Here is a 25,453-nt window from a genome sequence, read left to right as displayed (position 1 = left end):
GCAGCATCAGAACCAGGGACCTAAAAAGACTCAACAACCTGATAAAGAAGGCTGGTTCTGTTCTGGGGACGACTGTGGAACCTCTGGAGACAATAATGCAAAGAAGGATTTTGCATAAAATCAAGAGATTATGGACAACCCTGAACATCCTCTCCATGAGACTGTTATCAGAAAACAGAGTCTCTTCAGTCAAAGGCTTCTTCAGTTTGGATGCAAAACGGACCGCTACAGGAAATCTTTCCTGCCCACAGCCATCAGCATCTATAATAACTCTTTGATTTAATTGAGCTACATCAACATTTAATTTCCCTCTGGGATAAATAAAGTATTTTTGAATTGAATTTGAATTGAATTCATCAGATCAGCTCAATAGCTCAAATGAATTGAGACAGGGATCGATTGCTTCTCCCTGTTTACCCGGATGTTGAGTCTGGTTCTTTTTGCACTGAATTTTTTTAAGTTGTATTTTTTTCCACAGAATTTTTTTCCACTGAATTTTTTGAAGTTGAATTTTTTTCCACTGAATTTTTTGAAGTTGAATTTTTAGATGTTGGATTTTTTTCCACTGAATTTTTTTTTAGATGCTGAATTTTTTTCCACTGATTTTTGTTTTTAGAAATTGATTTTTTTTCCACTGTTGGTTTTTCAAATTCAAAGTCTGATTTTGATGCTGTAAAAATTCAATATTAGAAATTCGTATTCAAACTCAGTGTAACGCTTTGCAGTGCTTTGATCCATTTTTAGAATTCACATGAAAAAGATGAAAATTGGGTTCAAAACTTCAATTTTCCAGACAACTCAGAAAACAGATAATTGATGTTGTTTGTTCATTTCATTGTAATTTGTCGGTGGAAAGTAAAATGAGTTAATATTCCAATTTTCAATTTCTGCGTCGTGGTTGGACTGAACCATGCACGCGGGGGCCGGGGGGATGTCTTGGCTCGAGTAGCGCCAGATGTGTTTTGTAGAGATAGGCCTACAAATGAAATGGATCGCAAGTCAGCTTGAGACGTACAGATCTGACAGAACGACTGGCTCAGCTGTAGGCCAACCTGCAAACTTTCCAATAGGCTCCAGTACCCTATTGAGAATGAGGAGTTGTCGTCATAGTACAGAGCCCCGCCCCTATCCGCCATGTTGGCAGGATGCTAGCGTGAAAACGCCATTCTCTCCGTTCGTTTACAGTGTACGCGTGTGTTTTTAAATCAGTAAGTTTAAACAGTGCGGAATTGCAAGAACATGCCTGGAAATCACTGCTGTGTGAAGAACTGTTCCAGTACCTCACATAATACGTTTGGGAAACATAGGAACAACGAAATACATTTTTTTAGGTTTCCTAAATGGATGCAGCATCAGGGAGAGCAGGCGTCTGACCTGACGAGGAGACACCGGATTGTACTAAACACCAGATTTTATTTGGCGTAAACTTAACTTTGAACTCCGCGTGAGGAAGCATTTAAAAAAAACAAAAAACATATTTAAGCTAATTCGATTATTTTTTTGTTCAATGAGCGGACAAAAAGCGCTGTTTGTGGTACATATAATAAGTAATTCAATTAGCTGCTTTTTCAGCTCCCGAGAGGTACAGACGTTGGAAATTAAATGTGTCGTTGGGCTAAAATCAAATGACAACTAACTACCTAAACATAAGCTTTAGCATACATCAAAACATTGGAAACGTTTGTGTACATTGAACATCTCGTTAATCTAGTGTTTACGAAACAAGTCGAAACAAGTCTTAACTTGTAAGTAGTAACTTACACCAAAGACAAGATAATTTACTATGTCCATATATGTGCACGGAGGTAACTGGTCCAGGTCTCTGAGCCATTCTGCTGCAGGGAGCTCGTAAGGATCAATAGGCCTATTTTGGATGCTCGAGAGCTTCTCCAAATACCGCTGCTTTGCGCTTGTAATAAGCTTGTCCCTGTAAGGTCCCTTTTCTTTCGCCTTATCTTTCTGCATTGCTTTGCTTTCTTTCTTTTTTTTTGTATTCGTCTCTGTCCTGCCGAAATGACAAATGTGGGAAGATATCTGGAATATATAGGCGCTTCTCCTTTAAGTTCTGATGGCGTTGCCCCTGGCAACCAATAGCGTCTCCTGCCAACATGGCCGACCGGCTGACCGGAGTCACGTGACTCCTCATTCTCAATTAAGTTGCGGCATGATTTAATATTGTCATATGTTTTACGCCCTTCGCACTATCAATACTGCACTATCAGTAAAGAAACGGTGATGCTGAGTGTTGCCTATGCCACTTAGGCTATGTTTGGGCACGAATAGCCTACATTTTGTTAAACAGTCAGTATGAGTAGCCTATTTAATTAGGTTAATACTAAGTGTGTAAACCCCGCCCTCTGCGTAAACACACTGGCCTAGGACAATATCCTAAGTTTTATTTTAGTACATTCACTGCACGAAGATGATTGCCTACAAAGACGCAGATGTAGGCTACATTAAGAATGTGACAGGAATAAGTTTGTGAATGACCTCTGCAAAGCAGACATCAGCTGAACCGAAACGTTGCATGGGTTACAGCGCAACTGACCCCGGGGGTCCGTGTTTTGCAGTGATTTGCTCCATTTTTAGAATTCACCTGAAGTCAGGCTCCCGTTCCCGCAACGTTATCATAACGTGCCATTTTCTGAGAAAAATATCAATAATAAACACGTAATGTGCATTGAACAGGCCCTCCCCCCTTGTGGTTCAGCCCAACTAAAATCGAAACAAAAATTACAAAGAATACATCAACAAATTTTACTTTAGTTTCAGTTGATATTTTGTTTTGTTTTTTCATCGTGTTTGATCACCGACTGAATAAAAATAACGCTATTTATCTATTTACGGACTAGTTTCAAAATTGAAAATTGAAGTTTTGAACCCAATTTTCATCTTTTTCATGTGAATTCTAAAAATGGATCAAAGCACTGCAAAGCGTTACACGGACCCACAACAAGGAATATGTTGAAATGACAGAACACAAAATAATGAGGTTAAATAAGTGCTACATGTGTTTTACTGTATGAAAACAAGCGATGCAAGACACAAACTGGGTTACTTCTAGATCCCCAACCATGTTTTTAATCTCTTATTTGATTACTTCTCTTGAGCTGAGTTCTCTGTGGTTACAAACAGGGGCCCGTTGCACAAAAGTAGGATTTAGACATCCAGGATGAGTTACTTAGCCGGGCTTAGTTGGTTGCACAAAGGCCAATCCAGGATGAGCAGACACGGATTCATTAAGCCAGGTGAAAGCGATCCTGGATAAGTGCTGCACACGGCTTTCTAAAATAGACCCCACGATCGATCATAGATTCACTGATTCACCATGGCAACAAGGGCGGCGTATTTCTCCCCAGCGGAGCAATAATTATTAATGGAAGCATATGAAGAGGTGACGGAGAAAATAAAACAAAAAGGAAATACTGCCACAGTTAAAAAACAAAGGGAGCAAGCGTGGCAAACCATTGCTGACCGCCTGAATGCGTAAGTAGTGCACAAATACACACTCACCACTCCACTGAATTTATCACAATTAGGCAGTGTTCGAACTACGGGGGACTCGGGGGATCCGAGACCCCCTGAAACTGACACGAGACTCCCCCGAAAACATGATTTGGGAAATCTTGAGGGGTCTCTAAAATATTGGCAAAATGTGATTTCCCCTAATGAGTTATGATTGCAGACGCGATGCGTGTGGAGCCTGTGTGCGTAATTGGCATAAAGCTGTGCTGTCCGCCGCGTATGATTCTGTATAGCTTCTCATGTGTTTTCGAGATCCGCGCTCTGAGTCAAGCGCAAGCAAGCAACCAAAATGGACATGGCAGCAACTTTTTATTAAGAATGTGCCTGCCCACACAATGCCTGTACTGTTTTAGCAGTGAAAAAAAAAACGCAATTAAAGGACTTGCAAGCATCTTCATCTCCTTCCCTGGGCATAGAAGACTCTGTGACATCAAGGAGGAGTTCTATAGGATTGCAGGTAAGAATTTTATTTTTTTTTAAATTACAGTTACAATTACAATTTTAACATTCAGAGTAAGATACTCATTGCATCGTATTACAGGTTTCCCCAATGTCATTGGTGCAGTGGACTGCACACACATCAAAATAAAACCCCCCTCAGGTGGCCATGAGGGGATTTTGTGAAGAGGAAAAACTTCCACAGCATCAATGTACAGGTGAACATGACTTTTGATAAAGTTAATTAATGAACACTGTACATTGCCTGTGATGTGCATTAATCGGTTTAACATCTTATCATTTCAGATGGTCTGCAATGCTAACTATTTGATCAATAATGTTGTGGCAAAGTGGCCCGGCTCGGTCCACGACTCCCGAGTGTTTCGGAACTCAGAGATCTATCGGCGCCTATCACAAGGTGAGCCACAGAACCTCTATTGATAACCACTTTTAACACAATGGCTGTGTTAAGAATGTCACTACTTATGAGGTTGTGATGGTAACATTTTGTATTCACAGGTGAATTCCTGGGTGTATTGCTGGGTGACAGAGGGTACGCCTGCCAGCCTTTTCTGCTCACTCCATTTGCAGACCCTCTGGAGGCACAACTGGCATACAACCATGCCCATGCCAGAACAAGGGCCCGGATCGAAATGACATTTGGCCTACTGAAGGCACGCTTTCTGTGTCTGACCCACCTGAGAGTCAGCCCAGACAGGGCATGTGATATCATTGTGGCCTGTGCTGTCCTCCACAATGTGGCCTGCCTGAGAAAGGAGAGGGCCCCCAGAGTGCCAGCTCTCATAGACTGGGACAATCCTGCCATCTTCCCGGATGACGACTGTGGTCAGCTGGTCAGAGACCAATATGTGTTAAATTATTTTAATTAATATGCATGTTGCTTTAAGTTGGGCCTGCAATGGCAGAGGAATTTTTGTTAGGTTTTTGTGCTGTATAGGCAAGGCAATTTTATTTGTATAGGCCATTTTTACAAACAGTTTGTCTCAAACTGCATGCTTTGATTCTGTGCTTTTTGTCTTGTAGAGCACTGTGTGACTTCAGTTTTGAAAGGAGCTGATGGTTTACTTGCTTTGATTCATCCTTGTTCAATAAAGGAACATCATGGTACTCTCTAATGTATATTTATATGGTGATGTAATTTATGTGTAGTCTGTGGGGAAACTAAATTATCTAGTGGTTCATCTAAAATCATCAGTTATCTAAAATGATTTCAATTAATGATCACAAATGTTTCAATAATGATAGTGGGTATAGTTAAATGTTTTAACAATATGTTCTAGGCAGTGGAATAAATATTGGTTTCCATTTGTGGCGACCGCTGACTGAGATAAGGAATGAGATTAAATAGATCCTGGAATTTAGCCTGGTCTGGAGCAGGCTAGCTTCACAGAATAAATCTCCATGGTAACTTACGTCTGAACATATCCCACTTCCCTTATCCTACTTTTGTGCAACCGGATCACGGATAAGTTGATCCAGGATAGCCAACATATCCCCGCTTAACTTAATCCCTTATCCTACTTTTGTGCAACGGGCCCCAGGAAGGATACAACTTGCGGTGGGTCAAACAATAAGACGATGATGTACTGTTGATGGGTTTTCTTGCGCCAGGGCTGTCTCTTTGGGGTATTACGGTAAAAGGCGGGTCCAGTTGGAGCGTGGCTGGCCGGCTGGGCGTGTTTAGCCATGTTGTCCTTACTGGCTTCCAAACTGTCCGGCGCGGCACGGTCCAAAGCGCCACCGGGTGGAGCATCACAGACAAACGGGAAGGCAAAAAAAGGCTGCCGAGCGCAACACTGGGGATGAACAATGCGTGTGTGAACGCACCAATCCTAGAATATGTGCGTCTGACCATTAGAATTTAGCTTCTGTGGCATTTCATGCAGCTGCTCGGAGGCAGAAGCGGTGACGTTACTGCAGCAGGAAGGTCAGGACCGGAGGACTGAGTCAGCGGCGTCAAAGGCAGCGAGACCCCGCCCGACAAAAACAGCATCCCCGCTGAGCTGGAGCTCACTGACTGTCACAACTGTCATCAGGTAAAATGGAGGTCTGAGAGTGTCTGAGGTGCTGAGGCTGTGCTGAACGGCTTTGTTGTTGTCCTACTGAGTCTGAGATGTTCCTTTTCACCACGAACAAGTGCGCCCTCATTCAATGTTTTCAATTGTTGATTGAATCAGTAGAAGGGTTTTTGCCCATATTTAGGTTAAGCAGCTTTAAGTTCTTTATTAGCACGTCATACCAGAAGACTGTCTTTCCTTAAATCAGGCAGGTCGCTATGATATCAAGTTGCTTACAAATATTTTTCACCATAAAAACTATATAACCTATTAAGATTTTTCTAATTTAATAAATTTTTTTTAGGGATTATTGGCGACTTCTCAAACTGGTTCATTTTAATAAGCTGGTTTCATGTAATCGTTTGTTTTAAACAGTTGATAAAGTGCATGAATTGGAAAACATGTATTTCCCTCTGTTTAAAAAAAGAAAATAGAAATACAGAAAACAAATCACTTGCAACAACTCCTCAGCTTCTGCATATTTTGTTGTAGTTTGACACTGAAAGCCTCCATAATTCCTACAGTTATTACTGGTCAAGATTCTCCCTTTTTGTTGGTTTGGTACAACTGTAATTCAGAATTAACTTACTTTGCCGTATTGTTGTGTAATAGGATACTACAGCCGCTGAAAGACAAAGTTCTTTACGTTCTTTGCACGTATGCACAGAATACCTCTTCAGAAGACAGGGTTCGATTGACTTCTAATAATTTCCTGGTGACCCAATCTCATCCTAAAATTGATATTAAACAAAACTTCAACACAATGGTAATAATTCCCATTATGTTTTTTTTCTACAACTTTTGAGTAGGAAGGTGGGGTCCCCACAACTAAACAGATTCATGTCAACAACATGGGAACAAATGTTACACACAGACACAAACGTTTCTACATCTGGGCAAACCAACTCTGCTAGTGGATTAGTTATTTTAATTGTCCTGCGTGTAATTTATTACAATAAAAGATGCACACACACAAATGCACACTAAGGACTGACATTATTGTACTATTGAGACAGCTGTACTACACAGAGGAGTCACCAGTGCATCTTCAAGAATGTTTGCATGCATGCTCTTACATTATGTGCTCCCTTCCTCCACCTTTGTGTGTATATGCATGATGTGCATGTATGCATATGCTCATGAATATTCAGATCTCTGTATATGTCAGTGTTGATCATGGAGGTTCATGAATGCTGTGTGTATATATATGACTATAAGCAGCCTAGTTTCTTTTGAAAGAGAGGGGATACTGCAAGGAGATGGGGGGAGGGAATAAGGAGGACACGTTGGGAACTGAGCAGGGGACGGAGGGAAAACGAGGAGGTGATAGCGGTAGTGTGAAGAAGGAGTAGGTTGGAAAGGAGAAAGGGGAGAAGAGGGAGGATGAAGACCTCTCTCCAATATTTTTCCTGCTGTAATTTGCTTTGACAAGCTGCTCTGTTGGCTCTGGCTCTGAACAAGCCTCTGGTGTAATGCTGTAGTTTCACACTAGACTTTCTGTCATATTTTCTTCTCTTATGAATTATCCACCGTATGTAAATTGTTTTCCACTAGGATAGTGAGGACAGCTGTGGCTTTTTAAAGGGATACACCACCCTGGATACGCAAACCTGGCTGCTTCACGCTGGTTTGTTTGAGGAAGTCGGGGGTGGGGATTCCCAATGACGTAGCGGGGAGTGTGCTTCGGCTGTGTTTTCCGCACCGGAAACTAGTTCCCAAACCGACATGAGCAAACCAAGCCTTGCGTGTTGATTTACACAGTCATTTGCACTCAATGTGAAAGTACACCACTCACACAGTAATTAGAAGGTAAATCAAGTAAATTAATTCACGTTGGGCGAAATATTTCGATTGGCGACGCTGGCGACGCTAGCATGTATGTATTACGCGCAACCAAGCAGTGGTCATTGCTGTGAGATTCGGACAATGCCTGGGTCGCCAGGAAAACGCTCCCACACACTTATTTATGTCTCGGGAATGCGGGGATACACTTAATTTGGCCTGGGGGTGGCGTATCCCTTTAACTTCAGTTTATATAAATGTGAGCTTTGAATTTAATTTGAATCGGATGATTTTAGTTGTTTTTTGCTGCAATGACCCCTTGTACAAGCAGACAGCTAAATGTTTAAAGCTATACTGAGTGTGTTAATTACCCTGGAAATTACATTATTACTTACTTAATTACAAATTAATTTCAGGATTGCACGATGGTGTGGTCGTTAGCACTGTCGCCTTACAGCAAGAAGCTTCCCCTTTCTAATCTCGACTGGGCCCTTTCTGTGAGGAGTGCATGCCAGGACAAGTACTTGTCCTCCCCATGTATGTGTGGGTTCTCTTTGGGTATTCCTGCTTCCTCCTACCATCCAAAAACATGCATGTTAGGTTAATTAAAGACTTGCTGTGATGAACTGGCGACCTGTCCTGCGTGTAGGCATGGGCCGGTATGAGATTCTGACGGTATGATAACCTTAGGCAAAAATATCACGGTTTCACGGTATTATTTAGCCTAGCAAGCCAGACCCCTACAGCAAAAAGCTGTACAGGGGTCTAGTGAAGCTGGATAGCAGTGTGGGTGGGATAAACGGTTGTCTGTTAAGTTGCCTCTGCACTCAACGCCACGCAATAGGATGGCGCAACAACCAATCATAGCGATGAAGAAGGATTACGTAGTCAGCGCGATGGAAAGTACATGGTGGAGTGTAGTCTAATGTCAGAGACTAATTTTTTCGGCCTCCTGTAGCTGGTCATCCATTAGTGCCAAAAGGGGTGACACAACAACCACCAGCGGGTTGTGGAGACCCATGCGTCGTCCCACCAACTGGAAAGTACATGGTGGAGTGTAGTCTAATGTCAGAGAGGAAAGAATATTATTTTTCTTTTCGACTTTGCCTGTGTTTTCAATACCGGCACTCCAATCTGTTAATGTAGAAACTGTACGCGAATAATGTGGAAGAATGGAACTAAACGACAGTTGCCGTTTTTGCAAAAAGAATATGAGGATTTCTGGCATCCTTGTAAATTCAGCTCATATCTTCGAAAGACAGAAAGAAAAACAAACAATTGCCGAGAGATTAACGCAGGTTGGAGTGCCGGTATTGAAAACACAAGCAAAGTCAAACAGAATTTGTAAAGTTTGTCTAAGGTTTTTTACGAGAATAGAACATGACCTGCCGGTGCTCTGGAGATGGGTGCAGGATGAAAACGAGGAAGCCTCCACTTCAGATAGCGCGCAGAAACGTCATCGTCCCACCAACGGAGCAGCTGGTAAATTAAACTTTTACCGTACCCGGTGGGCAAAACGTCCTTTTTTTTCAAGAAAAACTTAAGTGCATTTATCTGTTCGTCTCGCAAAGAAAATTTTTTATATAAATCTTCTAGAGTCGCTGCCAAAGCCAAATGGAAAGACTGTTCGCTGGGCGCAGCCATTGTTTACCTCTCTCTGGAACTACACACTGAAACGTCGCACCTCTGTCGTCACTAGGTAGCCCGGCCTCCGACCCCGCTCCTCACGATTTGATTGGCCTTATTAAGTTTCGATTTTCAGCCTCGCAAAACGACCACAACTGACTAGACTGTGCCCGGGAGCAAAACCAATTTGCGGTCGCTAGGGGCGTCTAGATTTCTAGGCTGAGTGTTATTATCACAGCTCTAAAATGTGTATTTTGAATGTCTGTATTTAAAAACAAGACTTTCCATTATTTATGAAATAGTGTACTTCAGTGGACACACTTGGGAATTATCGTTGCCTTTCAGGATGCAATAATAATAATAATAGATCGGTTTTATTTAGCGCTTTTCATCATACTCAAAGCCACTTCCAGTGAATGAAACAACAGCAAATTCCCCAAAGTTCTGTCAATCTCCGTCAGTGAGTTCTGGGAGTTGATGTGGTCACTATCTTGTTTCAGTGCAGTGTTGTACAGGTGCCTGTACCGCACTTCCTCGCTGAGTTTGGATTCGAATTGGTCCATCCTGTTTGTCATTTTCCGCGCACGTTACAATTTTTGACTGGTGCACGATTAGCGGCAACCAAAAAACAGACGGGGGGGAAAAGTTTGGGGAATTCGCCTCCTTCAGCCATCATACAGCCTGCAGAGCTGCCTGCTTGTCACTCACAGCAAGCGGAGGTGCGAGGGGGAGGGGCCTCCACTTTTTCTCTGATGAGACGTCACATTAAAAAAAAAAAAAATGCTCATACCGCAGGGACGGTATGACAGAAAATTTTAGTGGTTTTGAAACCTTGACTTTTTAATACCGTGGTATACCTTGAAACCAGTAACCGGCCCATGCCTACCTGGGTGTTCCCTGCCCTTCGCCTGATAGTAGCTGGGGTAGGCTCCAGCCCCACTGTACACTCAACTGATAGCTCAGGAGGAGCAGTCACCCACCAAGGTTGCTGGTTCGACTCCGGCTTTCTCGGGCCACATGTCGAAGAGTCCTTGGACAAGACACTGAACCCCAAGTTGCCTACTGATGCATCCATCGGTGTATGAATTTGTGTGAATGGGTAGGAAGCACATAGTTATGCACAGACTAAGACGTGCTGTATGAGTGTGTGTGAATGGGTGAATGTGGCATGTAGTGTTAGAAGCACTTTGTGTGGCAAGTTAGTCTAGAAAAGCGCTATACAAGTACAGTCCATTTACCATTAAAGCAGGTATAGAAACAGATAGATAGAAATTGAATAATTTTGGACATTTTTAACCTTTAGTAGAGTAGAATACTGTATATACAGAAATTACTGGACAGTCACAACAACGTCACACTACTAGTTCGTCAAGTTGCAGTTTGCATCCATGTTTGCAATTTTACCATAACTGGGAGTTATTCCTTATTCAAGACAGGAGTCTAAGAAGAGAGAATAAAGCCACTTAAGTGGTACAACACAAAGTTGTAGCCATGACAGCAGTCAATGCTTTGAATATGAATGTTAAATATGAACAACTAACAGGATGGACCAATTCGAATCTAGACTCAGCGAGGAAGTGCGATACAGGCACCTGTACGACACTGCACTGAAACAACTTAGTGACCACATCAACTCCCAGAACTCGTTGACGGAGATTGGCAGAACTTCGGGGAATTTGCTGTTGTTTCTGTCACTGGAAGTGGCTTTGAGTATTATGAAAAGCGCTATATAAAACTGAATTATTGTTATTATTGCTGTCAGAATGGGTGGGTGAGGTAGGGCACGAATGCGGACTGCAAAAGATGTTAAGTAAAAACTGAGATTTATTATTCAAAAACAAAACGTGGTTAACAAAAACATGACGATGGAAAAACAAAAGAAACAACTAGGCATGGCATGGAATAAATACTTAACTTGAGCAAGACGGCGTAGCGAGGCATGAGGGGTGTAGACAAAGTAGGATCTGACAAAAGGACAGGGGAGACTGGAAACTCAAAACCAAGACATAAACTAAAAACCAAAACAAAACAAAACCAAAACATGATAAAACATAAAACTAAAAACATGGGAAAAAGTCACGTGGGCGTGACAATTGCATCCTGAAAAGCAACGATAATTCCCAAGTGTGTCCACTGAAGCGCACTATTTCATAAAAAACAAGGTAACACAATACACTTAAAAGTCCTTTAACAATATTCCAAGTACTATAACAGACTATCATGGGGATAACACATGGAACATAATGCAAGGAGACTTTGGAGGTCAGGTGGGCATCATCATGACTATTGAAATTTCAACTTCTGCAGGCTCATCAGCTATTATGTAAGCACAGGTGAGAATGCAGATCATTGATGACGGTGCTACTCTTCCTGCTCTTGAGTCTTGACAGGGGCATTGTTTTCTTTTCCACTTTCGTCGTTGTAGAGTCGTTAGTGGAATTTTTTTAAACTTTTTTCAATTATTTATGTTCTGATCTTGAGCTTGCATTTATTTGCATTTCGTGTTGTTTTTTTTCCACTAAAAATAATTCATAAACTTCAGTCATTTTTTTATTATTTATTTTAAATACATATTTACTAATGTCCAGTATTTTCTATTGTTTAAAAATAAAAGACTGTTCAATGGAACAGTTTTTTCTTTTTTTTTTTTAATACAGACATTCAAAATACACATTTTAGAGCTGTTATCGTGAAACCGTGATACTTTTGCCTATAAGGTTATCATACCGTCAGAATCTCATACCGGCCCATGCCTACTAGACACTCCACGGTTGATACTTATCAGTGCAAGTCCATTTAACCGCTCTTGAGACATGGTGGATCTCAGGTAGATTTTGATTAGCTTCAATTTGGAGAAGCTCCTCTCTGCAGCAGCCACTGTCACAGGAATGGTGACAGCAATCATCAGGGCCACCCACATGTTAGGGTAAACTTCCTTCAGTTTCTTCTCCTGTAGGAAGCTGAGAAGTTCAAACATTGTCATTTTTCCTTTTTGCATGTCTGGGAAACTCTGTGCCAGTTCCTTCCACCCCAGGTCTGACTGTCCATTACAGCTTAGAGTGTTGCTCAGTGTTTCACAATGTCTTCTTAGTTCTTCATTGGGCAGGTCAGGGAAGTTGACAAGAACACCAAATGTCTTCTCAACTTCACCCAATGCCTGAAATCGTTCCTGCAGTGACACAATGGAGACATCCACCACCACATTGAAAAAGGAAACTTCCATTTTCTTTAGTGCGTCTGTCATTTCCTGGTCAGGAACCTCATAGGAGAACATTCATTTAGTTTTTCGTATTCTCTTCTGCTTAAGGACAGCCTCTTGTCACACATCTCCTTGGCAGACTCTTGAGCTGAAGCAAATCCACTGTCTCTGTAGCCTACAAGGGAAGCTTCAGTCCAAAATGATTGAAAAGTATTTGTTCTGTCAGATTTCTTTGACCTTTGCCTCCACAATCTTTCCACCAATGAGCTCATTTTGAATATTTTTTCCTAAGTAGGATGTATGGCTAACTCGTGTTTCCACATCAGCAACACGCTGCTTCAGTACTGTGTCAAACTTGGCCATGAGCTCTGCTTCTTTCAGGAAGTTTCTGTTATCTGGTTCATGAAGTTTTTCTGTGGTTCCCTTGAGAGCAATATTTCGCTCTGTCAGTGACTGTATAATGGCCACCAACCTGGTCAGGACTTCACGCCACCACCTCCTTTCAGCTGCTATTAGTGCCATCTCAACTCTGTCTATTGATTGGTCCTTGTCAAGACAAGTTTCAAGCTCCTTCCATGAGGTCATGTGCTTCCAATGTTCTGGACTGTTCTCATGAGTTTTTAGTACGTTGCTGCATTTTTTCCAGTCATTTAGTCCATCACTGATTAGTTTGTATGTTTTCTGTGAGAAGAGCTTGCAACAGAAGCAGTATAAACTGTCGTTTTTAATGGAATATATACCATCCAACTTCTCTTGATCTTTTCTCCATTTCTTAACTGTCTATGGAAGTAGTGGTGGTGGTAACTTCTCCCATCTTCTCTTTTAGGGAATTCAATGTCTGATTTTAGTTGATATGGCCCTCTGTAGACTAACTCCACCCTCACCTTATCAGACAGGGAAGGCCAGTCAGCAGGGTCTAAAGGTGCTGCCTTGCTTCATGGATTTCAGGATGTGTTGACGGGCTGGGGTGTCCTCAGGCCGTGGAAGAGTGCACGCTGTGCTTGTTCCTTCACCTGCAAGAAAATCACACATGCAAATCTAGATATTTATCCTTCATTATTAGTAAAGTCACGCAATGATTTACAAATTACAGGACATCAGGCAATAAACACATCTGAAGCATAAATTATGAATAACAGTTGTATTGTTCAGTTATGTGACTGCAACATTTAATTACAGAACTCACCTGCTTCATGCTGACTTGCAGAGGTCGGTGGTGTGGTTGACATGTATAATAGTATGGTAGTGCTGCTGCTGCTGCATGATGCCTAACTTGTAGCTGTATTCAAACAGAGTACATCTATACTGTCACACCACTGGATTAAGTTTGTTGTGTCATTCTATTTCACCTAATAAATAACTTAATTTTAATTGATTAAAACTTACATTTACTGGCATTACTAACCAGAGGTCCGTTTCACGTAGCAGGTTTAGTGAAAACTCTGAGTAGGTTAACCCTGAAATGAGGGAAACCCTGAGTTTTCCGTTTCACAAAGGGAGGTAACTCAACCCCGAGAAAGAGGGGTAACTCTAGCCTGTTTCACAAAGAGAGGTAACTTAACCTCTTGGTCAGTTACCGGAGTAACAGACTCTCTGAACCTAACCTGGTCAGGACCAGGTTTTATTCAAGAAACCTCGAGTTTCTTTCTGTCTCCGCCCTCTTTCAGCCACACACGCCATCTGATTTCCTCATTCATTCAGTCAGCAGAGCGAGTTCTTCTACTTCTAGAAGTCCATCAGGCACAGTAGGAGGCGACTTTTTTCACGAACATGTCCTTTTGACAACGATCCCGTGGATGAAGGTGCAGCATTATTGCGCAGAGAAATAAATATTCGTTGAAGATGGTTATCAGACCGCGCATAGATTTTTGCATTTACAGACAATTATCTTTTTGAGCGGCACCATCCGAATGTGTTGGGACAAAAGGAAAAAAGACATAAAAGACAAATAAATTTTTGTATGAATAGGCTTAAAAAAGACATATAGGCCTATTATATTTTATAAAGGCACTCGTGTCTTGGGGGTGGATTCCCTCCGGGGATTCCCTCAGCCACTGCCCTCCCGTTAAGAGGTGGTGGCCACCACCCGTTTTACGGGCATCTGCCTTCTTTCTGTTGGCTCAGTAGAAGTCTGTGTTAGTTTAAATAGGCTTAATTATTTAACAGAACATGATATAGATGATGACTCTAAATTGTCCTTCGGAGTGACTGTGAGTGTGTATGGTTGTTTGTCTCGTTTGTCTCTATGTGGCCCTGTGATGGACTGGCGGCCTGTCCAGGGTGTACCCCGCCTCTTGCCCATTGACCGCTGGGATAGGCTCCAGCCCCCCCGCGACCAGACTGACGGATTCAGCGGTATATAGATAATGGATGGATGGATGGTATAGATGAGAAGACATAGTTTATGTGTGTGAAAACAGCATTATGTTGGGAATAAAATAATTGCACAGTCAAATAGCCACTTAATATTTATTTTACAGTGTAAAACATGATCAAAATGAGGTACCTCCATGCCGAGGTCTCACCTGTTTGAACAATGTTTTTTGCTGCTGCAACGGTGTTGCACTTATTTCTAAAAACGTATTGAAACTCGCCGTATGAGCGCATTAAGATTTCCAATTCGAGGTTGGTGAAAAACGTAGCCCCTCCTCTTCCCCGTTGCCATGGTGACTCGTCGAATCGGGGCTCCATTGATGCTGGCTTTTTAAAGTTGTGGTGCACACGCAAAACTCAAGGTGAACTTACTCAGAGTTGATTAACCTCACTCAAATCAGCGTTTCTGGAACCGAAAACTCAGGGTTTTCTATCTCAGAGTAGATCAACTCAGAGATCAGGAATAGACTCAGAGTTGGTTGAACCTGCTACGTGAAACGGACCCCTGGTTGTACCATTCAGTAACAACAACAATAACATAGCAGTGTATCAGAGACCACAAACAATTGGCTAAACTTACATGCTTCAGGGAGTGGTGTTTCTGGGAGTGGTGAATGATCAGAAGGCCCCTCTCCAGCAGCTGTTTCAGGTGTCTGCAAATATTTTCTGAGTGCATCTAGACAGACAGAGTAAATGTATTACATTACAAGCAAAACCAAATGACGATAATAAAAATAAAAATAAATAATAACCTGCTACAGCTTGCGTTTTCGTCACTTGGCTGCTGAATTTCAGCACAATATCAAACGCGATAAGACAGTAGGAGAACCAAGCACCAGCAGCAGCAACTGCGTCAGTGGGCACACAGTTGTTAATACTAGTGGTGACTACGGTAAAATTAATTTTCAACTCGACCAAACATAATGATGATGTGATGAAACTGAAATAAAATACCAAATCAGACCAGACATACAGGTAGAGATGATTACTGTGTAGAAAACTACTCATCACAAACATAAACAGCGCGATGCAGTGTGCATTTCACATTAAACACGGTGCAGCCAGCAAGCAAGAATATGTGCTCGCGAGCTATCACAAATAAAATGTCTTCACACGAAACAGCATAATAAAAAAAAATGGTACAGCCTAATGTTACCTTTATTTTGCAACTTCCTCTTCTCCTCCTCTTTTCTTCTCTTTCTGTTCTGCGCACCCGAAGGCTTGGACGGCCTTTTCATCTCGTAAATAACATCACCTGTCTGTTACCTGAACTCTGATTCCTCTGATCCTGAGATGCGCACCCGTCAGCGGCATCACATTTTTATGAACATCATTGTTTATTTATCATTTTCAATAGAGAACACACAAAGGAGGGCGACTGGGCATAGAAAATAATTTTTTATTTTTTATTGTTTTTAATTACTATTATTATTTTTTCTTCAAGGCCAAGGATGCCCGGCGGCGCCCCTCCAGCAGATGGCGCTCTAGGCGACCACCTATATCGCTTATGCAAAGAGCCGGCCCTGTGTACAGACCTCACATCACATTGGTGTGCAGTATTCTTAGATATATTAAATAAATGTAATTGATATTGTTTTGTTTTTATAGCATGAAATTTAAATTATTTTGGAACCAAAATTATTGTGGTAATTGATACTGACTATAGTATTTATTTATTTATTGACAGTATGAAAAAAAGGACAAGATCACACTTGGCCTTTTCATGAAAAACCCACGTAAATCCTCTAACTGACAGACTCTCCCTTGAAATAATCTTACCCTGTGTTGGTTGAAGCAGTTTGAAATAGTACATGATCCGAGTATTGACAGCAAATGTATCCTTGTATCCTGTATCCTAATTCCTCACCTACCTGTGGTGATAAATTACAAGTCTGTGTCAGTCCTGCCCTGCACATGATTATTCCTGTCTGTTACAAGGTACAGACTGTGTTTTGCTGAGAGTAATTATAAGGCTTTAAACAGAGCTCTGGTTTATGACGATTACCTGACTTGTATAAAAATGAACACATATTAGTACACATACACTCATTGTCCTGTGTATACATTTCATAAAACATTTGGTGAGTGATAATTCCTCTGTGTCCCCTTCATCTTGTATTGAACAATTCTATTTGAAACACTTTGCTTTGAGTTGGGTTAAGAAATATATACAGTATGAGTATTCCCTACATGCCCCCTTTAGCAGCAGAGGAATATAGGGATGATTGGGGTTGTTTTGCCCTGAATATGTTTAAAAGACACTCAAAACGACTTTGAAATGTTGATTCAGTTTTCTTTCTTTATATGTATTTGTATTTTAAGTATTTTGTGTATAAAAGTAACAGTATAATGTCGTGGCTTGTGGGACAGCAGTGTGTATACTTACCTGCTAATTTGCCTTGTTTTCTAGCCTGCGGTGCTAATACCTGTTGAGTTAATATTAAGCAGTTGATACTGATATTTACATGGCTGTTTATTAAGACATTTTTTGTATCTGTCCAAATTTAATGTAGTCGGAAATGCTGACTTATGTGTGAGAAGATATTAAAGGAGAAAGCCACTTCCTGGCTCTTTGAATAAGGAGTTTGGCTGGCTGTTTATCTGTGTTCACGCAAGAGCAAAACACATAGAGAGAATAGTACAGGGGTCAAGATCAAATAAGTAGGAGAGATAATTGAGGGGGAAGCATCAAACAAATTATAGCATACTGTGATAGGGGACTGAGGTTAGAATGCCAAGTCACACTCTGTGTGATAAGTCATAAGTTAGTTTTCACAGAAGTATGTGTAACCTCATGCAAGAACATTTTTGTATTTTTATTCTTAATTTCTCTCACTTTTTTCGTACGGTCTCGTACGAACACGCCACGTCAGATTCAACAAACGCTCTTAACTTCAGAAAAGGTGTGTAAACGACCTGCGTAAATGATGAATCCCACCCGTGCGTATTTAAGCGCACGTGCACGAGGATAGTAAATTTGCGTACTCCACGCCCAAAATTATACCATATAAGGCTACGCTTCCTCTCTCCTGTGCCAGGAAGTGTTGAGTGTTGAGTCATGAGAATGGCATCAAGGCGCAAAAAGGCCAACTTTAGGGGCTCTGAGATTGTAGTTCTACTTTCAGAGATCCAATATGGAAAATCTGTCATTTTTAGCAGTGTCAGCAGTGGAGTTACGGGACCTGCTTAAGTGAAGAAATGGGAAGAAATTACAAGTGCTGTTAATCAGTGGTGTAGTGGTCCCTGGAGAAGTGGGTATACTCTCAATTTTGCCCCTTTTTTTAAGAAGTCCAGAAAAATGCACTGTTTTAGATACAGTGACGTGTAAAACTACTCTATTTAGTTTACCCAAAAAATCTGTCAGTAGTAATTACTCACTAATACAAAACTATCATGACTTGATCAGGTGCAGTTTGTAGGCGTTACTGGTCACACAAGCAGCCTGCATGAATGTAAAGTATATTCAACATGAAAAAAAAAGAAACTTAATCATCTTCACTGACGTTTGGCTTATTCGTCACGCTTTCCTCACTTTCATCTGCAGCACGTTTTAATAAAAACCTGTCCAAGGAGGTTTGGTTAATCCTGCCTTTCAGAATGTTTCTGTTTCTGTGTCATTATATAGCACAGCCGCATGACCAGTTTCATTTTTTCAGGGTGTTTCTTTCCAATGGACTTTGAAAGTTTGGCTAAACAACTGCATAAATGCGAGCCCAAAACACGAGATGCTTCTATGTGAACGAGTAGGAGGCGAGATGCTGGCCAGATTCACTCACCAAGACAACTTCGGTGTTCCTGAAGCTTCATAACAAATAACTTAAATTTCTGCTCGCAAATCAAAGCAAAAAAAAAAAATAAATCAACGGAATAACGGCTCGTAACTCAAAAAACTCGTATGTCGGGAAACTCGTAACTCAAGGTACCACTTCATAGTGCTACATAGCTTCATGCTAACGTGACGTTAGCCTTTCATAACTTTAGCCTACTCATACAGTGTAACAATTGGCAACAAAATCTTTTTTCTAAATGTGCAGTGTCTTTAAAAAACAATGACTCGTTTGGAAATCACATTAAAAGTTAACTCAAAATGATGTATTCCACAAAATAGGTTCACTCCGACAGTAGCTTCACCACCACACTCTCGACGCCTGCCACACATTTCACAGACGCCATGTTTCTCATTCGCATCGCGCATCATTCAGACATGCCTGTCAATCAACTTGCGTGGCACCTGAGGTGTCCAATCAGGTTCCAGAGGCGGCCGGCACAAATCCCGCCCCTCTGCCTCTGATCATCTCACCAGTCCTCGTGCCTAAATTTAACCGGTGTAATCAGTGAAGGCACTGGCAGCGAGTACCAGCCGCATCAAGGGGGATTTAGAAGTGGGTATACACAATGCTGACTGACAAATAAGTAGGTATACGGCGTATACCCGCGTATACCCTGGACTACACCACTGCTGTTAATTCCGTGTCACCTGTAGTTCGTAATGTCACCGAAATAAAGAAGAAATGGTTTGTTATGAAAATGGCTTGAAAAAAATAAAAAGTCTCAACATGGGCAGGCGCTCGATGATTGCAACCAAAGCCGTGTATTCAGTTGTTGCCTCATCATGATGGGACTTTGATGGGGCGGTCCATGGGGGGGTCTTCTGGCACCACATCTTCTGGTCAGCCTGGGCTAGTTCAGGTAGTGGAAGACCCTCGTTCATGGCAATATTGTGCAAAATGCAGCATGCCAGAATAATCTGAATAAACTGGCATGCCTTCTCTGGGCTATAGAGCAGTTAGCCCCCCACTGTATCGAGACACCTGGCCTTCAGCACACCAATAGTACGCTCCACAACGGCATGGTTTCTTTGATGCGTAAATGTGTGCAGTGTATTGCTCCGATTATGTTTGGCAGTCCAGCCACGGCATGAAATTCCCTCTTAATTTGTACTTGTTTGACAGTGGTGTATGGGAATTTCATGTACCATGGGTGATAAACTGATGAGAGTTTTGATGACCAAGGGGAACGCACGACTCACAGAGGACTGGGAAACACCCGGTCTCCAATCTCCCTCTGAAAGGTTCCCGTAGCCAAAAATCCAAGGGTGGTGAGGACCTGGACGTGTGGTGGAATTGGGTTTGATCGGCGTGTTTCTCTCTGGAGTTTCTCTCTGGCTCTAGGAAGCTGCATATTTTCAGCAACACAGTCCATGGTAATCTAAATCGCGATGTCAGCCATTCGTCTGTCCCCGCAAGGATATCTACACGGTCTCTGAACACACGCTCTCTACCAAGAGCCTGACGCGCTAAGGCATCCAAAAGTAGCAAGTCAGCCGCTGGTTACACTTCCCATTAATCTTGTTATATCCAATTAACCTTCAATTAGTGCATGTAAGTCAAACAGAATAATGTCAGCATAATTATTGGGTATAATGTATATATTTATTTATGATTGCTCCAAAGTAATTAAATATACAATCCATTAGTCAAGCAAACTTGATTTGAATAACAGCGGACTATTTTACGAAACTCCTACGACAGGTCTGGATCACTCATTAATTCTATTTGTTACTGAAAGAAAACTTAAAATACCAAAAAAATTGGAGAATGCGCAAATTCTCTTAATTCACTCGTACGCACGACTTAAGAACAAATCTGTTCGTACGCATGGTTGTTGCATGTGGCCCAATGATTCAGATTGCAGTGAATAATGTAAAAGTGGTCATTCTTTGTAATGAACTCCTATATCATGTAGGCCTAATACCTCCAACTCTGCAGTTTTTTCTCAGTTTATCCTACTTCAGCCTATAACTGCACTGCTTTTGACTTCGACTTCTGAACTTTTCAGAACATATTTTTCCACGTATGATATTTATTTTATATCAATTTGTTGGGATCTAATGACATCTATGATTAGAAAGCCCAATCCACAAAGACCTCTCCCACAACCAACAGGTCCCATAGGATTGCGTAACCAGTGTTGCACCCTCTCCCACATATAAAACTCCACTGGCAAGGCCAGTGAATGATGGAACTGGGTCACAGAACCAAGTTTGCTTTGAATTAAAAAATGTTTTAACTGATCGTTCATTCATTGCATTCCGTTTACTAGCTAACCCAGCTAGATACCAACATAACATACAGCATGTTATATTTGCTTATATCACCCTAACCATAGGCCCTCAGAGAGGGCACAATATTTTTAAAGAGTTTGTTTTCAAACAATTTGTTCAGTCAATATATCTTGTGAATTCATAATTTTAACAACAAAAAAAACAAACCTTTGAACTTGTTCTTTTAGTTTTTGTGTTTTATGGAAGACAATGTAGAATAACTGAGGGTAACAGGATAGCAATGCAATGAAGGACCTATTTGAAAAGATAACTTTTAAACTGACCAATCATATCTTTTCCAGAAATAAAATGAATTTAAAAATTAAATGAAAAAATACTTTATTTATCCCAAAGGGTAATTATGCTGTTGCTGTAATTATTTTTCTAAGCAGATAATAAACCTTCATTATGTATTGTTATTGCTGGCAGGAATTACCTACTTTATCTCTCTTAATACATTGTAGTTGAAGAAGCCGCATATTGATCACACTATTGTTTCAATAAAATGTTACCGAGAGGATGGTCAGTGTTGTTCTTTATGTTATGTAACTCTTGTAGTATTTCAGTTTAAGTTTGTTTAAGTAACTGGCTCTGGTGCTGCTGTCCTAACCAATGGCTGCAAAGCAGATTGCACCCTCCACCACAGACTGCATATGCAGACATTGAAGGAATTAAGCTTCCTTAAGAAGTAAAAAAGTGAACACAAAAAGTTCCTTCTTGTGTGCAAATATTTTTAGCTTGACCTCAAACCTATGTTTTTGCCTTCAAATACAATGCTGCATGTACAAATTTAACTCTATCGAGTTTAAACCCACTCAGGACTCTGCTTTGCCCTCAGGAATGGTTCCTTCTCTTGGATTTTTCTTGGTTTGCTTGAAACAAAAATCCCAGTCAGATAAGACGCTGACATCACTGCCTTCCTGTGGATGCATTTGTTTTGGTGACAGACATTTCTTTCGGATCACTGGTGGAAACATGATAGAAACAAATGTAAGTACCACATAACTTTTTTCTTTCTACTTTAATGACAACAGTTAACAGTTGTGACAAAGCTACAAGCTTTATGGAGAGCATTAGGACCTTTAGTCGTTACATTTATCCTATTACACATAACCAAGCCCCACTGTAAAGCTAGGATCATTAACTTTGGAAAGCTATCAATAAGACAATTGAACATACAGAGCTTCATGTTGATGTTGTCAAGTATTTTTTGGTATCATAGATAGAGTAGGAAATGAGTGCAATCAACTGATGACTAGCTGACAGAGAGGATTAGATTCACGTTTCGTTTTGGCCTGTCAGGTTTAAATGACAATGTAAGATTTACATCTGTTTGCTTTATTTTCGGGAATGTCTAAGCTATGATTGTTTATAATGTCTTAATATTCAAACTATATTGGAATGTATTAATGTTTTCTGATAGAGAATATTGATATTACTGATTTAATCCCATCTGGTAGTCATCATTTGATTGGATGTTATATTAGTTGTCACAATGATAGTGGATGAGCCACATCATTATTAGTTACAGTGAGAATTATTGTTTATTACTGCAGCTTCATATTTTTAAGTTGTATTTTAGTCTGGTGTAACTGTGAAGTACTTTCACATAGAAAGTATGCATGACCACAAAAGCTCCACCTTGTATACCATGGCAATAACTCCAGCCTTATGTGAAATTGTACAACAAACACCAACATGAGACAAAGATTCTGGGGTGAGGTGTAATTTTCACAAGTTTTCAACATCCTTCCATCATCTACCGCTTCTCCAGGGATTGAGTCACGGAGGCAGCAGCTTGAGCAGAGAAGCCCAGACGTCCCTGTCCCCGGCCACTTCCTCCAGCTCTTCCAGGGGGACCCCAAGGCGTTCCCAGGTCAGCCTGGGTCTTCCCCGGGGTCTCCTCCCAGTGGGACGTGCCCGGAACACCTTACCAGGGAGGCGTCCAGGAGGAATCCTAACCAGATGCCCGAGCCATCTCATCTGGCTCCTCTCGGATGCGGAGGAGCAGTGGCCCTACATTCGAGCTCCCCAACTCTGCTTCCTCATCGGAAGGCGTGCGGTGGGATTGAGGAGGTCCTGGAAGTATTCCCCCCACCGACTCACAACGTCCCTAGTTGAGGTCATCAGAGCCCCATCCCCACCATACACAATGTTGACAGTGCACCCCCCCGAGCTGCCAAACGGTAGACCAGAATCTCTTCGAGGCCGTTCGCAAGTCGTTCTCCATGGCCTCCCCAAACTCCTCCCACGCCCATTTTTTGCCTAAGCAACCGCCAAGGCTGCGTTCCCCTTGGCCTGCACCCATCAGCTGCTTCCAGAGTCCCACTGGAAGTAACATTTAAAAGGCCAGTGGGTTCGGGGGTTGCCGCCACGACAGGCCCCGACCACCTTATGGCCACAGCTCCGGTCAGCCGCCTCAACAATGGAGGCACGGAACATCGGAAGTTTTTTTTTGCAATCTCAAACTGTATCCTGCTAAGGGTAAAGTGTGAAATATGATTTTTCTCCTCCTCTCACCTAATGTGGTATTTCTCCTATCTGGCAGCGCTTATCACTGAGCTGCATGGCCACGGTCACCAGTCTCCCTTGTTTGTTTTTTATGTTGTCTGTCTGGATTGGTGTACTGGAACTTACTTTTCGTTATGCTATACTTGTATATGTGTAATGACAATAAATTTGAATCTCAATCTCAATCGGACTCAATGTCCCCCACCTCCCCCGGGACATGGTTGAAGCTCTGCCGGAGGTGGGAGTTAAAGCTCCTTCTGAAAGGGGATTCCGCCAGACGTTCCCAGCAGACCCTCACAATACGTTTGGGCCTGCCAGGTCTGATCGGCTTCCTCACCCACCTGCGGAGCCAACTCACCACCAGGTGGTGATCAGTTGACAGCTCCGCCCCTCTCTTCACCCGAGTGTCCAGGACATACGGCCGCAAGTCCGACGATACAACCACAAAGTCAATCATTGAACTGCAGCCTATTGTGTCCTGGTGCCAAGTGCACATATAGACACCCTTATGCCTGAACATGGTGTTCGTTATGGACTGTCCATGACGAGCACAGAAGCCCAACAACAGAACACCACTTTGATTCAGAGCGGGGGGCCATTCCTCGCAATAACCTGTGACTGAAGTCATGAATGTAACAAAGAGGTTTTGGGGGAAGGTACAGGTGGAAAACAATCAATTCCACAAAGATAGACATTACCCACAAGAACACAGTTTATGTGCATCATGTCAAACTTGATTTTCTTCCACTCCTTTTGTGAAATTATTGTACAGATATATTAAATATTTTTTGAAGAAGTGTAAATGTACTTCTTTTTACCTACTTCTGGTCATTTACTGTTTCTGTTGTTCAGCAGTCAGCCTCTGTGTACACATTTACACAAATGTGATTCTTTTTTTAACCTCAAGAGCCTTAGGAAAATTCTCCTCCTTTGGTCTTCATCATACCAGATATTCTCCCCACCACACATTTGGTCTTTGATGCTGCTTGCATCTTGCTGGAAATGAATACCACCCTGTGCAACAACCAACCAACAAGGAGATTGGTTGCCCCCCTGGACAAAAATGGAACTCCACTGCAGAACCTGAACATTAGGACTCCAGGAAGGCCTATTGAGTTACTGTGAGTAGTAACTGAATGAAAAGGGTTAGAACATTTAAAATTGCTTTAATGATTTATTTTAGTTGGTAGAAGAATAGATTTTGTTTAAAAAAAATAACAAAAACAATTAAGAGGCACTGCTTGTTATCTTTGAAGCTTGTTCATTGTTTGAATTATGTAACATTACTGAGAATGGTTTGCTTTTTTCTATCAGAAATGATAAAACAATATGCATTATTGTATCTCCCTGTAAACACAGGAGTGAAGCACATCTGTACCTGTAAATATGTTCGGTAAGTGACTGCTGTGATCATCGATCTCCTGCAGCTGATCTGAGTGAAGAAGCCTCTTGTGTAAAAAAAACAAACAACAACGAAAAATTCTAAATCAATCATTGATTATTTTCATGGGATATAAACCTGCTTCTTTATACATATTTCTGTGAAGAAGCTGTGTGCAGGGTACCTGTTGATATAGTCTTCTTTGTATTTTGCAGGTGGATTGATCCTTATTTGAGCTCCATCACTGCTACCCATCATTTGAATGCCTATATACAGGGTTCTGTACTACAAAGCAGGAATAGTGGCTTAGCGAGGTAATTGTATTGTATTATCACAAAGCTGGTTGTTTTACTGGGGTGTATCACGATGGCAACTTATGTTGGAAACCTAACCTGTGGCCCTAAACAGATACCTACTTCACTAAAGTTTGTGCCTGC

The 25,453-nt window shown here is 41.5% G+C and overlaps 1 protein-coding gene and 1 long non-coding RNA gene across 3 annotated transcripts in view; both read left to right on the top strand.

Annotated features, from left to right (window-relative positions):
• Positions 1 to 3,302: 3,302 nt before the first annotated feature.
• On the top strand, positions 3,303 to 5,028 carry LOC142381247 (uncharacterized). Of its 2 annotated transcripts, XR_012769895.1 has the most exons (5): positions 3,303 to 3,486; positions 3,879 to 3,982; positions 4,067 to 4,181; positions 4,270 to 4,381; positions 4,483 to 5,028. It is a non-coding gene; the product is annotated as an uncharacterized LOC142381247 (long non-coding RNA). The 2 variants fall into 2 exon arrangements; XR_012769893.1 differs by lacking the exon at positions 3,303 to 3,486 and having other exon boundaries at positions 3,695 to 3,982.
• Positions 5,029 to 5,753: 725 nt separating this feature from the next.
• The window catches only part of dok4 (docking protein 4), a 97,975-nt gene continuing 78,275 nt past the window's right edge, over positions 5,754 to 25,453 (top strand). The window contains exon 1 of the mRNA XM_075466900.1: positions 5,754 to 6,020. The gene's annotated coding sequence lies outside the window, so the exon portion shown is untranslated. The remainder of the gene's footprint in view (positions 6,021 to 25,453) is intronic.

Source organism: Odontesthes bonariensis, chromosome 1, assembly GCF_027942865.1.
Source record: "Odontesthes bonariensis isolate fOdoBon6 chromosome 1, fOdoBon6.hap1, whole genome shotgun sequence".
NCBI lineage: Eukaryota > Metazoa > Chordata > Actinopteri > Atheriniformes > Atherinopsidae > Odontesthes > Odontesthes bonariensis.
The sequence above is the reverse complement of the archived record's forward strand: the minus strand, read 5'-3'. Positions and strand labels throughout refer to the sequence as shown.